Source organism: Haliotis rufescens, unplaced genomic scaffold (assembly GCF_023055435.1).
Source record: "Haliotis rufescens isolate VD_foot unplaced genomic scaffold, xgHalRufe1.0.p SCAF_57, whole genome shotgun sequence".
Lineage (NCBI taxonomy): Eukaryota > Metazoa > Mollusca > Gastropoda > Lepetellida > Haliotidae > Haliotis > Haliotis rufescens.
In genome coordinates this window covers 1-18,675 of record NW_025964301.1, presented here as the reverse complement: position 1 = coordinate 18,675, position 18,675 = coordinate 1, and positions in this window count along the sequence as shown.

Sequence of the window (18,675 nt, the reverse complement as noted above, 5' to 3'; positions counted from 1 at the left end):
TTCCTCAGGCAAAAGAGTTAATTGACGATAAATGTCCAGTTTCCGCCCTTGCCGACTGGAATTTCGTGGTGGCTGGATCGTAGCGCCAACAGTGACAGCAGACTTGAACACGCTGATTAAAAAACTAAAAAGATTTGAAAAAATATATCTGTCGACGCCAAGTTGACGGTACACATGCTTTGCAAATCCTGCAATCAACCGAATTCTGCACGGCAGTCGCCATGTTGTTTACGAAGAGAACGTCGATTACGTTATGCGAATTTGATTAGATGTGCATAGACTCGTTAGTCCAGCCAAAATATAACTCAGATATTCCAGCCTTGTTCGGCAAGGTTGGAAAACTGGACGTTTATAGTCAGTTAACTCCCCTGCCCCCTGAAGGTGCGCTGCGCCAGTAAGTAGTCGAGTTTGACCTTCAGGCTATACCTAAACGTCAATATAACAACGTCCTGACCATAAACACTCGGTGAGATAACACATTATTTGATAAGAAACGACACATATCCTCTGCTAATAAAACATTGACATAAAAATAACACACCGACCTGTTGCTATAACCTGTAACTAATTACAACCTTCCTATTAAGAGACCGCCTCCGTGGTCTAGTGGTAGAGCGTCCGCCCGGAGAGCGGAAAGTCTGGGGTTCGATCCCCAGCCGCGTCATACCAAAAGACGTTAAAAGATGGTACTTGTTGTTACCCTGTCTGGCGCTCGACATTAAGGGGCTAAAACAAGGACTGGTCGGCTCGGAGTCAGTATACTGTGTCTGAGTGGGGTATTCATGTTAAACTGCGGCATGGTATCTCAGTGGGCTAGCACTTTAAATCGGCATCAGTCCGGACTAGTACAAGCAGCCACACACACACACACGTGCATGCACGTCGCTATATAAGTGCAATAATCTTGGCCGCGACGTTAAACCCAATTTCACCTCACCTCCTATTAAGAGAAAACGTCTTGACAAGATGCTGGGTATTTTTTGGTCGATCACCTGATTGTCTGGCCGCCGTCGCCAAGCAGGAATACAACTGTCTGACGTCATGCAACAAACACATACTTTGTTATGCACATTGTGGCGAGTTCAACCCGTAGGGCAAGATATGTTTACCCTTTTCACAAACACAAAGTGTCGTCAATTTTTTCAGTGACCCATTCATATCGTCCTCACCGCAATTTTGCCTTTTAGCCCACCGTAATCTGTTTGGGCGGATAACCGAGGCTTGTTACTCTCTGGCGTTGACGTTATATCTAAGATCTAAATCCGTTACCAAACACACAGTTAAAGTGTATGAGGCTAGGTTCTAATCTTAATCACCCTGCCTTGCTATTTGAAATAGTTTTGCAAGACACGCAGTGTCTTTCAAAGGGGAAAGGCTTCTGTAAGCATATGTACTTTCAAAAGAAAGAAACATGTATTTTTGACTGTAGCATAAGACCCGTGAAGATCCGGGATAGAATAGGTCTTCAGCAACCCATGCTTCCCATTAAAATGTGTAAGACTACAATCAGTACCAATTCACTGGACTCGTAAAGATCCGGGGTAGAATAGGTCTTCAGCAACCCATGCTTGCCGTAAATGGCCACAATGCTTGTCGTAAGAGGCGACCAACGGGATCGTGTGGTCAGGCTCGCTGACATGGTTGAATTAAGCATGTCATCGTATCCCAAACTGCGTAGATCGATGCTCATGATGTAAATCACTGGTTGGTCTGATCCAGACTCGATTATTTACAGACCGCCGACATATAGCTGGAATATTGCTGAGTGCGGCGTTAAAACAACAAACAAACCAAACCAAATACTGTAGCATACCCTCCAGAGAACGTCGTGACGGAAATATTCAGCGTGGGCGCAGTACTTTTTACCCCACAAGACACGCACACCAACAGCACAAGACATTCATGTCAATGTAATATATGCATTTTAATTAACCATGAGATTCGACGTTATAAATCACCCGACTCAACCACGAAGCTCTTCTTACCGCTGCTCAAATGTGCACTCCGCCATTTTAGCATTTTTTGTCAAGAAACTTTGACCAGATTAGATCCTGGTTAAATTACTTCCAGGTGTTTTTTGCCAGTTTAAGCTCATTGTAACTTTGTCTATCTAATTACAATGTCAAAGATTTTCGTCAGTTGCCCATTTGAAGACGTAAATCAATGGGTTCATTTTTTTTCATTTAACCTGTTAAATTGGACTCTCTTTTTTAAAGGGAATTCTGCAATATTTAGTATTGACTTTGTGTTTTATTTAATACACACGGAAGCTGTTGCACATGAAAATTTTTGGAGTATTGACTGATGAACCTCAAGAATTTCCCATTTGTTTCGGTGTCTTTCCAATAAAGAAGGATAATAGCATTGACCTTTGAATGCCAATCAGTCTTCGTGATTTCGTGATCTTCCCGTATGAATGATTAATTTCAATATATTGATCTAGGATTCTTACTTTTCAGTTATATTTTGCCAAATTTACCTTATATTGACAATGAAAAGGTAATATTTGCTAAGCGTTTTGATTCCATGTATTATAACATGTTGTATATGAGTGAGTGTGATTTTACGCCGCTTTTAGCAGTTTTTCAGCACTATAAAAAAAAGGAGTGTGTGTGTGTGTGTGCATGCGCGTGTGTGTGTGTGTGTGTAATGACAAATCAATGTTCCTTGGGCTACCAATTGGCCCGAGTCCGGTCCCCCGATAACAAGTTCCTTAACCTGAAATGTGTTATAAACTTTAGGTACATGTGCACAATGTACCCTGTTTCTGACATATATGCAGATCATATTACTATTAATAACATCATTATGCTTAAATGTCAATCCATCAAGGCAATATAGACTATTCTGATTGCAGGTCCATGCAAAAATGGCCATTTATGCTTGAAAAATGTTCATCCAACAGGGCAAAATTGTCATTTATGCTTAAATTTCCACCCAACGGGGCAATATGGACATGTATGCTTATAGGTTAATGCAACGAGGCAATATGGTCATTTATGCTTAAATGTCCACTCTACAGGGCAAAATGGTCATTTGTGCTTAAATGTCAATCCAACAGGGCAATATGGACATTTCTGCTAATAGGTCCATGCAACAAGGCAAAATTGTCATTTATTCTTGCATGTACATCCAACGTGACAATATGGACATTTATGCTTACAGGTCAATGCAAAGAGGGAATGTGGTCATTTATGCTTAAATGTCCACTCAACAGGGCAAAATGGTCATTTGTGCTTAAATGTCAATCCAACAGGGTAATAAGGACATTAATGCGTATAAGTCCATGCAACAAGGCAATATGGATTTGATCCTTCAATGGCCTTCCAACAAGGCAATGTTTCGCACTGTCACATCAGCGCATGCTACAAGTTAATGAATACATGACCCTTTAGCCAGTTAATATAATATCGTTGGCAGCTGGAAGTTATAAGAAGCCTTATTGTAAAAGACTGTCAAGAGTTGAAGTAATCAGCTGGGGAGAGCTGCTTGGCTCATGTATGAATTCCACCTTTCAATGAAATGTATCACGTATTAACTTGCAAATATTACCTTCAGAATAGCTTGTCAGCTGAAATGAATGAGTGTCTATTGCCCCTTACCAGAATATATGCGAAAGAAATGCAGATGTTATTGAATTATCCATCACTGTCTGCTGTTGTCGGGATCATAAGCCAACATCACTGCTGCTGTATCGCTTCTCCCCTCCACGTTCAACCTTTACGGGCGTACTCTCAAATAACCCCAAATCCCCACGGTAACCACCATGGTAGACTCAATATTTTTCTCTTAAAATACTTAGCTTTTGAAAGTAATTATAACTCTAGGGAACAAACCTTTGATAATCGATAACACAATAAGAATAAAATGTTGGCCAACTTTCAAGACGATGCTATTAGCAACAGTCTCAGAAACGAAACGGAGGATGAGACTGGTTAGTGCCCAAAGGAATATGTAAACGAAATCCAGAATTGTTATGTTGAGCCAAGTTGACTGTGAATCGTGCCATAACTAAATTAACCCAATTTCATTTTTAAAGAGACCAATGAGTTTTGAAATTGAATAAAAATAATTAAGGTTGTTTCCCTTGCTCATAACATGAATCGTCGCGGGGGGACATTTTACTTCAAGTACTGGATATTTAAAATATTTAAAAAAGGATGTGTTTAGGATCCATAAAAATAATTTTTATTGTTGTATCTATTTCGACATATACTCGAGACTGATTATTCTCTAGCGTTGAAGTGTTTTATTTTTATGTCTACTGTGAGGAGTTTTGAGTAATCCAAGGGGATCGTGTAATGGCAGATATGATTGGTCTCTGGTCTACATCCCAGTATGTTAACCCATGTAATATTTGATGTTGATACTATGATGTTAAAGTTAACATTAAGTCAGTAATTCTGTACACGTCAGGACATCCATTACAGAACCCACTTGGCTGTTATGTCTCGTGCATATGTCAATGTAATCGTGACGTTTTATTTTCGAAGTTCTCTCTATATATTTTCCACACTGCCCCCGTTGGCATGACAACCAATAGTGATCCCTGAAGCGTATTATTTTATAGTCAAAATTCTGGAACCAATCTAAAAAAACTACATAATGTTAATGTTATGATTATAAATATATTGAAATGATGAACCTTATCCCTCTTAGCGTAAACTTCAAGCAACAAGTTATAAAGGTATCTTACCTTACACATGAATGTCGGCATCTAATTGGCTGAGACTCATTCTATTATTGTTAATGTACCCGCAAACATATAAGGTACATTACTTACGTTGCCCGCTCGAATTACCGTACATTTGCAACATACCAACCGCAATCTTGTATCTCGAAGGAATGGTGTCAGACGCCATTATCCGGATATTTACGAAATTTTCCGAATGTAATAAATCTAAGGGGAATAACTTTAATTTTGTTTCTCTCTGCTATATTTCGATGAATGTGAAAAATGAACGAAGTGGATAAATGCCTAACTGTGGCATTCTTACTGACTCCGGTGACAGCATGCATGCATCAGACATACCTGGAATGCAATTTGGTGTACGGTAAGATATATTCGTATTCCATCGGCATGTGTTGATGTATACTCTATGTTAGTTTTTTGTTAAATACACAAACTGACACATGGCTCACACAAGACTGGGTGTGTGTGGGGGTGGGGGGGTCAACATATAATGTCCTTGTGTCGACATGACTGACTAAAAATCTTCTTGTGTAATCGTTTATACAAGTAAGGGACCCGTTAAGATCCGGGGTAGAATAGGTCTTCAGCAACCCATGCTTGCCGTAAAAGGCGACTCTGCTTGTCGTAAAAGGCGACTAACGGGATCGGGTGGTCAGGCTCGCTGACTTGGTTGATGCATGTCATCGATCCCAATTGCGTGGATCGATGCTCATGATATTAATAACTGGATTGTCTGGTCCAGACTCGATTATTTACAGTCCACCGTCATATAGCTGGAATATTGCTGAGTGCGGCGTTAAACAACAAACCAACCAACCAACCCTTTTCTTTCTGATATGAGAAAGTATCATGTGGTGTATATATAGTTACACGTGGCTTTTATTTAAGTTGTTTATCGTACAATCAAACACTGCAGGGGGAATAAACTATGAGGGTCCCGAGATGTCAACATCATGCACAGCGCCTTTAGGATGTTGACAAACTGTACAAACTTTAAAAAAAATTATTTACCCAAAGTTTAATAATGATGACTCCCCGAATAAAATCCCAACGCGGAATGTCGGACAAGTCCATTTTACGAACAGGTTGGTTAAGTTTGGTATCTCTCGCACATTATCGCAATCCTCACGTCCATTATCTGTACCTTTTCTCCTAATACCAATTGTCGTATCCCTCCCACTTTGGGATGCGATCGTGCGGCCACTGCGTTTATCTGCGTAGCCCAGCTACATCATTCGAGAACAACTTACTAGACACTTCCCTATCAAAAATAACGTCGTCCAAGATATGACGTCATCAAGTTGCAAACGCATATTCGAATCACCAAAAATTATGTTTTCTCGTGAAATTGACCACGCTTCGATCTTCATTTTTCTTTGCTATTTATCGCGTAGCTATATTGTATAGATATATTGTATATTGTATATTGTATAGATATACTGGAATGAGAATTAGCCTTTTGCGCATTGGCATAATGACAGGAAAAACAAAACGTCCTAAATTGAGTGAGTTTAAGGGAGCAGTACGTTTTTAATATGTCTGATCTATGTAATCGAAAGTAGCTGTAATATTGAATCATTTTTTTATTGCAAATTCTATATTTAGTCAGTTATGACAACCCAAACACTCTCTTGTGTTACATTTATCTTAGTTTTTGCATTTAGTATAGAATATCCAGTGGGTATAGTGGAGTAAGTCAACACGTTCGCTGCAGCCGCCTACATCAGAAGCAGCCCCGGGAGATGGAGAGTGCGATCTCTCGTGTATAAATGAAACCTTGTAATTATAATCTTATTTCTGTATCATGACAGAGTTTCTCATATTTGTAGAACATTCTTCTGACCATTATATTGCTCCAAGACACCAATTTTATCTAATTACAAGGCGACTAATGAACTCCATGTCCGCGGTACCTGTAGGCGGTCAATTTGATATGCTACTGATCTAAAATCATGGATCTTAGGCTGCTCATTAAGTATGGGGTAATTCCCCATCCATTAATATATAGAGGATAGTTCATGTGTCGAGTGAAATATCATGTTTCTCTCATCAAGAGTCGCAGGGAAAGGAGGTATTTTCACTCAAATATCCTATTTATTATTTACTTTTTGTGTTGTTTCATTCACAACCCCTGGTATTTGCGACTAAGAAAGTAGTTTTAAAAGTCTTAAAAAATATAAAGATAAGTAACGAAAAATATTTAGGGTCACGAAATTTCTTTATGATACTTATAGATATGATACTATACAAAATCAACTTTAACAAAAATGTTCTTTAAAACTACGAGACCACTTCCTGTTAGAAGCGAAAGAATACACGCTCGTCAAGTAATAAAAATGAGCTTTGCGAAACGAAGAGTCTCCATTGACGAGTCAAATGAGAAATTTACAGTTTTTAACGAAACTTTTTTAAGAGAATAACAATCGGCATGAAGCGATATTAACGCCATAAATGACCATCTGTCATTGTTTTGCCTTGTCAATGTGGAGCTAACGTACAAAGCAAGTCAGTGTGTGAACGAGCAAGACACTTACGATAAAGGGAGACAATTTGAGGGGAGGTAACTCGTGTATGGCAATAGTTCCGTTCACAACAGTGAGGTGAGGTGAGGTGAAATTGGGTTTAACGTCGTGCCCAAGATTATTGCACTTATATAGCGACGTGCATGCACGTGTGTGTGTGTGTGTGGCTGCTTGTACTAGTCCGGACTAATGCCGATTTATAGTGCTAGATCACTGAGATACCATGCCGCAGTTTAACATGAATACCCCACTTAGACACAATATACTGACTCCGAGCCGACCAGTCCTTGTTTTAGCCCCCTTAATGCCGAGCGCCAGACAGGGTAACAACAAGTACCATCTTTTAACGTCTTTTGGTATGACGCGGCCGGGGATCGAACCCCGGGCCTTCCGCTCTCCGGGCGGACGCTCTACCACTAGACCACGGAGGCGGTCCACAGCAGTGAAATATCAAGTGTTATGTTCACTACAATTTAATACAACTCTTTCTCAGCTTGGGAAAATTCTGGAGTAGATAATAAAGATAACTGAAAGCATATTGTATTCCCCTAACCATGTGTGTCACGTGTACTCATTAACACGATATAGATCACTGTATTTCAATAACGCTACATCTACCAAGGGCTCTAAGTTTGCAAAGACGCAAATATATTGCTAGCAATTTCGTTTATCATAGTATTTACCTTTCCGTATTCCAAGCATTCCATTTTTGTAACACTCATAAGCTGGGGTTCGATCCCGAGAGAAACAGAATCATACACATGTACAAATGGGATTCGAACCTACATTCAGCGGATCCTGGCCTAGCTACGAGGTGCAACTCTTCACTACGAGCGTCCAAATTCATATTCAGTCAAGGCGGGTTCTCTCGTATCTCAAAGACTGATGGTTACTTATATTAGAGGGGGCACGGGTGGCCCAGTCGTTTAAGGCGCCGCAATTCGCTGTGCAGGGTTGCGTCCCTTGGACACGCCAGAAACCTATGATTGCGGGTTAGAATCCCGGTTCGTCCAGATTATGTGTCTAGGTTTGTCAGCACCATACCCCTGCCTCTGGGTTTCACCGAAGTGGTAAAGGTCTGAGACCTGCATCACTTCGGGCTTTCCTCCCATATTAAGCTGACACGCCGTGATATAACTTGAATACTGTTAAAAACGGCGTTAAACTAAACTCACTCACTTATATGCGAACAAAAATACATGCTTAATGCAGAGATACTAAACCAGATTCGAGAACACCTGGTGTCATCACTGATTTTCAATGACACATTCATAATCTATAATTTTCACCGCTGTTTTTTTCTTTTACGCCAATTAAATCTGTTTCGATCCAGGGTAGAATAAGTCTTCAGCAACCCTTGCCGTAAAAGGCGACTATGCTTGTCGTACGATGTGACTAACGGGGTCGGGTGGTCAGGCTTGCTGACTTGCATGTTGATGCATGTCATCGTATCCAATTTGCGTGGATCGATGCTCATGATGTCAATCACTGTATTGTCTGGTGCCGATTCGATTATTTACAGACCGCCGTTATATAGCTTGAATATTGCTGAGTGCAGCGTTAGACAACAAACAAACAAGTTAATTTGTAAATTCGAGTGAGTGAGTGAGTAAGGTTTTACCTCGCTTTTAGCAATATTCCAGCATATCACGGCGGGGGACACCAGAAATGGCTTCACACATTGTACCCATGTCGGGAATCGAACCCGGGTCTTCGGCGAGATGAGCGAACGCTTTAACCACTAGGCTACCCGACCGCCCAGTAAATTCGAGCTAACCTCGTCGAAATAGGTTTGAATGTGCAAAGGACTAGTACTTAGGATTAAGCGCCGATATGATTCCACTGAATATTTCATATTGAATATCAATAATCAAATTATTCACAACGCTGTCCACTGAATCAATAACATAATTGTATCGTAAGAACCCATGACAAAGGTCTAACGTTCATAAATGTCAACACTTGTCTGTGAGGATAAGTGACGCATTACATTAATACCAAAGCTAAATATAATGCGCTGCTTAAAAGACAACGTTGTTTGACTCGTGACAACGTTATTGCAACGACGTCGCGTCTTTACAAAACGTCAACGTAGAAACGCCATTGACAAGATGGAGGCGCACATCGAGGGTATCAAATTGTTTGGCGCTGCTAAAGGTAGGGAAGGGCATTGATTTTGATTTGATTAAATGTAGTAGATATTGATGATTAATTGAACAGCCCGATAAGTAGTTCGATGCTATTTGTAAGCCAAAACGTTTCCTGGATTGTGACGTTAAGAATGCATGATTTTAGCGTCTAGTAGTTTATTAAACCTATCGCAGATATTACGTCTTGATTGTGATGCGTTAATATAACCTGCATCATTATTTTGTATTTTACGCCAAATGGAATCTATTTCGGCAGATAATTGAGATTGATTATTCCCCAGCGTTGTTGTTTTGAATTTATAAGTATTTCCAAGCTATTGAAACTTCACAACGTTCAATTGATTCTGACGTTAAATCATAATGACGTACGCTATATAATCGTCAATGCCAGAGAATAAGCAGTCTCGATTTTCTGCCTAAATATGTTCCATTGGGCGTAAAAGGCGGAAAGGCAGACGTACCATATATGCCATGCATTATTTTAACACATGGTGGTTTATTTAGACACTCGGTAACATTTTCTAGGGTAATACAAACACAACGACTTACTCTGATTTACCAAGACTCTTACGACCTCAACTTACTCAGGTCAGATAATCCTGAGGTCCTTGTAGTTCGTATAAATATTTGAATCCAATCTGTTGTAACGCTATACCAATAATGAACTTTCATTATTAAAGCCGAACCTATTGACATGTCTGATGCACTTTGACATCGATGTCTTGAGGATGAAAGACCCGCGTATCATCCAAAAATATATGTCCATAGAACCTGCCTGTGGTGGAAATTACAGCCAAACGCAATTATGGAGTAATAACTTGGCCCGACCTGCAGAGGAACGAACCCATCGGCGAACACTTGGCGTGTCCCTTGTCTGCTTAGCGACTGGAGGAGTACTCGAATACTGTGCGAGTTTATTTAAAAAGTAATTACCAACACGGTCTTTCTACTAGGAATATTGATTTTTTGGCGTGTTTCATGTTTTTCCGACCTTGTTGTACGGTACTGAGTGTATGCTCTGAACTCAGCAAAAGAAGACGATGTCATTGTGGCGGGAACTGCAAGCCTGTCAAAATGTTGGCACTTCGCAAGGACGGCCTGCTGTGTTGGTAAATTAGTTTTGAAGAAGAGTACATCAACGGCACTTGAGTTGTGCAATATTGATGAACATAATGCTCTTAAAGAATTTCATGTGTTTTTGTCTCTTTATATGGCCACAAAAGTTTTGCAAAAGTCTGACAACTAAGTGCGTAACTTTCAAGCCATATGTATTGAGTGAACTCCTTCAAGAGAATCATTGTAATAATAATAATAATAATAGTAATATTCATTATCATCATCATCATCATCATAGTCGTTATCACGATCCCCAGGGGGCATGAGTAGCACAAGCACCAAAGACTAACCGAATCCTTTAGCCTTGCTCCAAGGCTGAACTGGGGGCACGGGTGGCCCAGTTGTCTCAGGCGCCTCGATTCGCTGTGCAGAGTTTCGTCCCTTGGGCACGCCAGAAAACGATGATTGTGGGTTCGAATCCCGGTTCGTCCCGATTATATTTCTAGGTTTGTCAGCACCAAACCCGTGATCGTGGGTTTCACCGAAGCGGTAAACGTCTGAGACCTGCATCGCTTCGGGCTTTCCTCCCACATTAAGCTGACACGCCGTGATGTAGCTGGAATACTGTTCAAAGCGGCGTTAAACCCAACTCACTCACTCACTCCCAAGGCTGTACTGAAATATAGTTATGTTGTATTTTCATCCTCCTAATATGATATGAGATATGCTAACAGTACATCTAAGGACTCCAGTCTCTTATAGGGACAACTTATTCTTATGATTTACACAATCTAGAAATTATGATGTAAACTATAATTATTGCCTTAGAGACTTGTGCAAGTCTACAAATCCCTGTGCAGAGCTGCGACCGTTAGCGCTTCCAGGATCCAATGATCGATGGTTCGAATCCACGATTATGTTTGTGGTTTGTCAGCACCATACCCATGCTCGTGGGTTTCACCAAAGTCCTGCAACAATATGCACTTTCCTACCACGTTAAGTTGACGCGCCGTTGATATTACAGAAAAACAGTTGTGCCTTCTGCAATGTACAGACACATTTATTTCTAAGAGCTTCGTTCCAAAATTCACTCAGTAGTATCATAGTTGTTGTTGTTGTTGTTGGTTGTTGTTTAACGCCACACTCAGCAATATTCCAGCTATATGACCGCGGTCTGTAAGTAATCGAGTCTGGACCAGGGTGTACTCGATTATTTACAGACCGCCGTCATATAGCTGGAAAATTGCTGAGTGCGGCGTTAAACAACAAACAAACAAACGAACAAACATAAAATGGACAAGACAATTCAGTGATTGACATCATGAACATTGATCCATGCAATTGGGATACGATAACATGCATCAATCAAATCAGCGAGCCTGACCACCCGATCCCGTTAGTTGGCTCTTACGACAAGCAATACACGAAACTACGTCTATAACGAACACGCTTATAACGAACAGACCGATATAACGAACTTATTTTTTAGTTCCGGCCATTTATTGTATATATACTGTATATATGCTTATAACGAACTACGGTTATTACGAACTAAAATCAGTGGTCTCTTTGAGTTCGTTATAACCGTAGTTTACTGTATATATATACAGATGTTTTTTTATTGGAATACTGAGGATTCCCTGAAGGCTGAAATATCATTTCAAACAAAACACAAAGTTGAATACTGATATGTACTTATGGGTTCCATCTTAGAAATAATTTTAAAAGCCCTAAATAAATAAAAGATGCCAATATTGTAAACACACTTCTTCCAGTGATCAACTCTTCGGTTGAATATATGAAAATGAAAACAGGTCTTCGGAAGTGTTGCAAATTCATTTACTGAACGGCTGGTAGTTTTGGCTAAGGAAAAGGTTCTGAATGAGCTGAAAGGACTAGCGGAACAGTAAATGATCTGCAAAACTTATGACGACTTCCTTTCATTTATATATATTTCTTAAGTGCTCCTCAGCAGATATCGATTATCACTGACGAGTCACATATCTATACAGTAAACTACGGTTATAACGAACACGCTTATAACGAACTGACGGTTATAACGAACCTACTTTTTTGGTCCCGACTATTTGCTGTAGTTATGCTGTATATATGCTTATAACGAACAACGGTTATAACGAACTAAAATTAGTAGTCCCTTTGAGTTCGTTATAACCGTAGTTTACTGTAATAGTATGGCTTGCCGTGTGATAAAACGACCAATATGGCAATTAAAGAACCTAGATGAAATATGATTCCTCCACTCAGCGAGTGCTTCAATATAAACAGACAATCATGTTAGTTTGACCTTCCAGTCTGTGCGATGTACCTTAGAGTCAGCAATGTTCATCTTCGTACCGCAGTATTGTCAGATCGATAGGTGAGAGGACGTGTTACGATTTCGTTTCGCCCTTTAACAGAATTGTAGATGAAGCTTGTTGCCACAAACACCTACTTTTCTATGCAAATTGTGTGAGTAGAGGTGCTTCGGCTAGGGCGGGACTTGATTAACCCTTTCGCGGACACCTAGTGTCATCACTTATTTTCAGTGATTCGTTCATATAACTTTCATCGTTGTTTTGCCTTTTCGCGTCCAAATGAATCTGTTCCGGGGATAATATAGAATGGTTATTCTCTGGCATTGACTTTTTATATATATTTTGTTGATGAATCTAACATTTGGCATAACATGAGTCACAGTGTGTGTGTGCGTGTGCGTGTGTGTGTGTGCGTGTGTGCGTGCGTGTGCGTGTGTGGGTGCGTGTGCGTGCGTGCGTGCGTGCGTGTGCGAGAGGAAGAGAGTTGGATGTCATGTGGAACAGTATTTCTTTTCCTTAGTACAACGATCTTGTCAAACCGATTGGTGAGGCGATTTATTTGATTGATTTGTACATTGAGGTTGTTAACTTACTCATCATTATCATAATCTATCTATTATGTGTACTTTATGCATTTAATTATTTAAAATTTATATCACGTGTTGATATCTAGTGTATGTACCTTAAATGTTAGATGTATACTTGTCGCGTGTTGTTTTGTCTTAATATTACATTGTCAAGATCTGTGATGTGTATCAAATTCATGAAAAGGTAATAAATTATCATTATTATTATTATTTTATTATTATTATTGTTGTTGTGATGATGATGGTGATGATGATGATGATGATGATGATGATGATGATGATGCGAAGCCGTGTCTCTTGTCAGGATGTATTCCCTGTTTACCAACACCATATCCGTGGACTTCCTCATTGGTAAGATCTGTGTCAAAGACATTTAGGCAAGAAGTAGGCATGGGCACCAATTGTGCTCCCCTTCTTTAGTTTTACGTGAGCTTCAGGTATATCGATGATCTTATATGGTTAAGAAATCATCCAATGGCCTATTCCCTTCCACTGATTTACCCACCTGAACAAGAAATAAAGGAGACAAGCGAAGCCGCTTCATCTGTTTCATATCTAGATCTATGCATAAGGATTCAGAGTGAAAAACAAAACCCTCCTCAATACTGTATGACAAGTGGGATGACTTCAACTTTCCACTTGACAAATTCCTGTCGTGCAATATTCCAGCAGCTCCAGCCTTTGGTGTTAACATTTAAAAGCTTTTGCGGTACATTTGAACATGCTCTTACTACAAAGATTGCAAAGAGCGTGGTACGACTCAAAATTGGTTTGATCAAGATTAAAACATTCAAGGAAGTAATGCTTCCACATGTTGTATGGAAGACATACGGAGGACATTTCTAAATGTGAGACCCGTGAAGATTCCGGGGTAGAATAGGTCTTCAGCAACCCATGCTTGCCGTAAAAGGTGACTATGCTTGTCGTAAAGGGCGACTAACGGGATCGGGTGGTCAGGCTCGCTGACTCGGTTGATACATGTCATCGAATCCAATTGCGTGGATCGATGCTCATGATATCAATCACTGGAAAGCCTGGTCCAGACTCGATTATTTACAGACCGCCGTCATAAAGCTGGAATATTGCTGAGTGCGGCGTTAAACAACAAACAAACAAATCCAAATGTGAAGCATCAGTGACAACAATGACATCAGAAAATGAATTCCCTATTTTGACTTGACCTATGTTCCCTTGGTTTTGTTAGGTGAACAATTGACTTGCTTTTGCATGTGTTTGTGACGGTTGCCATCGATGGGGCACCTTTCGTGAACAGCTAATATCATCCCTATTTGAAAGTGATTCATAAACACGTGGTCGTGATATAGTCGGAATCGTACAATTAACTCATGATGTTAACTGACCATGAAATGTTGCCATGAATATGGAAAGGGTTTTGTCTCTTTAATTTAAAGATGTAACAGCGGTGATAAGATGTTATATATATTTAGATATATATATTTCAGCTAATTGTTAAATAGTGTCGGCAAAACATATTTTAAATTCTCTTTCTAACTTCATGTTATATTGGTTGATGGTTAAACCAACGTAAACAAATATAAGGCCTTATGATTTCTACCCATGCTCTTAATACGTTGGGGGCGGTCGGGTAACCTAGTGGCTAAAGCGTTCACTTGTCACGTCGAAGACCCGGGTCCGATTCCCGACATTGGTACAATGTGTGAAGCCCATTTCTGGTGTCCCCCGTGATGATATTGCCGGAATATTGCTAAAAGTGGCGTAAAATCATACTCACTCACTCACTCTTAATACATTGCCTTTACATAAGATGACATACTGTCTGTAGCTGCATCAGTTTGTCGTTGGTTGATATTGGCGCTAGATATTTCCTATGACTTATGCTACACCAGCCTCAAGGCTAACACCCTCCCTGTTCCTGCATAGTGCAAGGCGCCGTGACCTGACCTCTGATGGCTTGTTTGCCACCGTATGAAGCGGCGTCTGGAGGGGGCTAGTTGGTATGCAGGTAGTGTTGTAACGAAATTGGATGCAATAGCCTTCAAACGGCGCATCTGATTAAAACGTACAAGACTGTGCACGTATGTCTAGACTAATCGCCGGCACATCTACTTCGACGCTCACTGCAACGTCTGTGGGCAACATCTTCAACGGTACCGTCGCCTACATCCTCGTCTCCTCGGCTACATCTATATCCCGGAGCTGAGCATGTGTTTTGCAAAATAATTGACGTCCTTTTACAATGATTGCTGAATTAAGATCAATTTTGGTTCCGCGGAGTGGAATGGCACCGCTGGTGATGATAATTGCACTGTCGAATGCTGTATGTCTCTAGAATTCTAAATATGTCCCCACTCCCTGGGCGACTGGGCCAGTGATATTGGGAGGTCTTCTAGAACGTTCCCCAACGTTTCTGAACATGTGTCTAAATCAAGATTCATGTACGTCCGGTTTCAGGAAAATATATGCCCTCGTTGCAAATGTTAGGCTTCGTTATTGGGAATTGAGCAGTTATGCTGGTCGTTTGGTATATGTTGTATCTGAGCCTTTTATCATATAGATTGACTTTCTTCCTTGGCATTGCTGACATAGTGTGACATCGTACTTCCACCGTGTAGATCAATACTGACATTTTGGGACATCGTACTTCCACCGTGTAGATCAATACTGACATAGTGTGACATCGTACTTCCACCGTGTAGATCAATACTGACATTTTGGGACATCGTACTTGGAACCACCGTGTAGATCAATACTGACATAGTGTGACATCGCACTTCCATGGTGTAGATCAATACTGACATAGTGTGACATCGTACTTCCACCGTGTAGATCAATACCGACATAGTGTGACATCGTACTTCCACCGTGTAGATCAATACTGACATAGTGTGACATCGTACTTCCACCGTGTAGATCAATACTGACATAGTGTGACATCGTACTTCCACCGTGTAGATCAATACTGACATAGTGTGACATCGCACTTCCATGGTGTTGATCAATACTGACATAGAGTGACATCGTACTTCCACCGTGTTGATCAATACTGACATAGTGTGACATCGTACTTCCAACGTGTAGATCAATACTGACATAGTGTGACATCGTACTTCCACCGTGTAGATCAATACTGACATAGTGTGACATCGTACTTGGAACCACCGTGTAGATCAATACTGACATAGTGTGACATCGTACTTCCACCGTGTAGATCAATACTGACATTTTGGGACATCGTACTTCCACCGTGTAGATCAATACTGACATAGTGTGACATCGTACTTCCACGGTGTAGATCAATACTGACACAGTGTGACATCGTACTTGGAACCACCGTGTAGATCAATACTGACATAGTGTGACATCGCACTTCCATGGTGTAGATCAATACTGACATAGTGTGACATCGTACTTCCAACGTGTAGATCAATACTGACATAGTGGGACATCGTACTTCCACCGTGTAGATCAATACTGACGTAGTGTGACATCGTACTTCCACCGTGTAGATCAATACTGACACAGTGTGACATCGTACTTCCACCGTGTAGATCAAAATTGACATAGTGTGACATCGTACCTCCACCGTGTAGATCAATACTGACACAGTGTGACATCGTACTTCCACCGTGTAGATCAATACTGACATAGTGTGACATCGTTCTTCCACCGTGTAGATCAATACTGACATGGTGTAACATCGTACTTCCGCGGTGTAGATCAATACTGACATAGTGTGACATCGTACCTCCACCGTGTAGATCAATACTGACATAGTGTGACATCGTACCTCCACCGTGTAGATCAATACTGACACAGTGTGACATCGTACCTCCACCGTGTAGATCAATACTGACATAGTGTGACATCGTACTTCCACCGTGTAGATCAATACTGACATTTTGGGACATCGTACTTGGAACCACCGTGTAGATCAATACTGACATAGTGTGACATCGTACTTCCACGGTGTAGATCAATACTGACATAGTGTGACATCGTACTTGGAACCACCGTGTAGATCAATACTGACATAGTGTGACATCGCACTTCCATGGTGTAGATCAATACTGACATAGTGTGACATCGTACTTCCACCGTGTAGATCAATACCGACATAGTGTGACATCGTACTTCCACCGTGTAGATCAATACTGACATAGTGTGACATCGTACTTCCACCGTGTAGATCAATACTGACATAGTGTGACATCGTACTTCCATCGTGTAGATCAATACTGACATAGTGTGACATCGTACTTCCACCGTGTAGATCAATACTGACATAGTGTGACATCGTACTTCCACCGTGTAGATCAATACCGACATAGTGTGACATCGTACTTCCACCGTGTAGATCAATACTGACACAGTGTGACATCGTTCTTCCACCGTGTAGATCAATACTGACATAGTGTGACATCGTTCTTCCACCGTGTAGATCAAGACTGACATAGTGTGACATCGTACTTCCACCGTGTAGATCAATACTGACATAGTGTGACATCGTTCTTCCACCGTGTAGATCAAGACTGACACAGTGTGACATCGTTCTTCCACCGTGTAGATCAATACTGACATAGTGTTAACATCTTGTCAATCGATTTCTGAAATACGATGTAGTAAATTAAATATAATCGATGCTGTATCATAATTTATTGTATAAATAAGTTATACATGGGTATTATGTTAGCATTAATTGTGTTTGTCCTCTAATTTATATACAGTTCCCTATGCAGATCCGGGTTGGAATTGGTCTTTAGCAAGCCATGCTTGTAAGAGGCGACTAACGGGGTCGGTTGGTTAGGTCCGTATCATAATTGCACAGATCGATGTTCATGATGTCAGTCACTAGATTGTTCGGTCCAGACTCGATTTTAGATAGCCGTCATAGATGGACTATTACTGAGTGCGGCGTTAAACAACAAACATTATGGGTCATGTCTGTACGTCCCGCGCTAATGATACCTCTTGGTGCTGGTAGTGGAGAATTGAAGTGTGTGTGTGTGTGGGGGGGGGGGGGGGGGGGGGGGGGGGGGGGTTCGTTCAGCTGTGACGGGTATATTTTATCGGTAACAAACAAATAAGCAAAAACAAAATAATAATAATTTCCCTTTTAATGTAAACTCAGACGCCAAACATAAATCGCAGACACAACAAACTACATTCGTCCGTGTATGCACTATGTTACAACAACATTATTCATTCCGTCCATCCTACGGCTTCAAACACGAGGCGCCAATATGGATTTCCCAGTTGTAGGGTCTAACAATTTAAGCTTCGTCTTTTAACCAACAGATTTTGATAAAGTTTTCTCTCAATACAGACTGCTCCTCGACAAGACTCCTGTGTAGTAATGCGGGCGGTTAATTA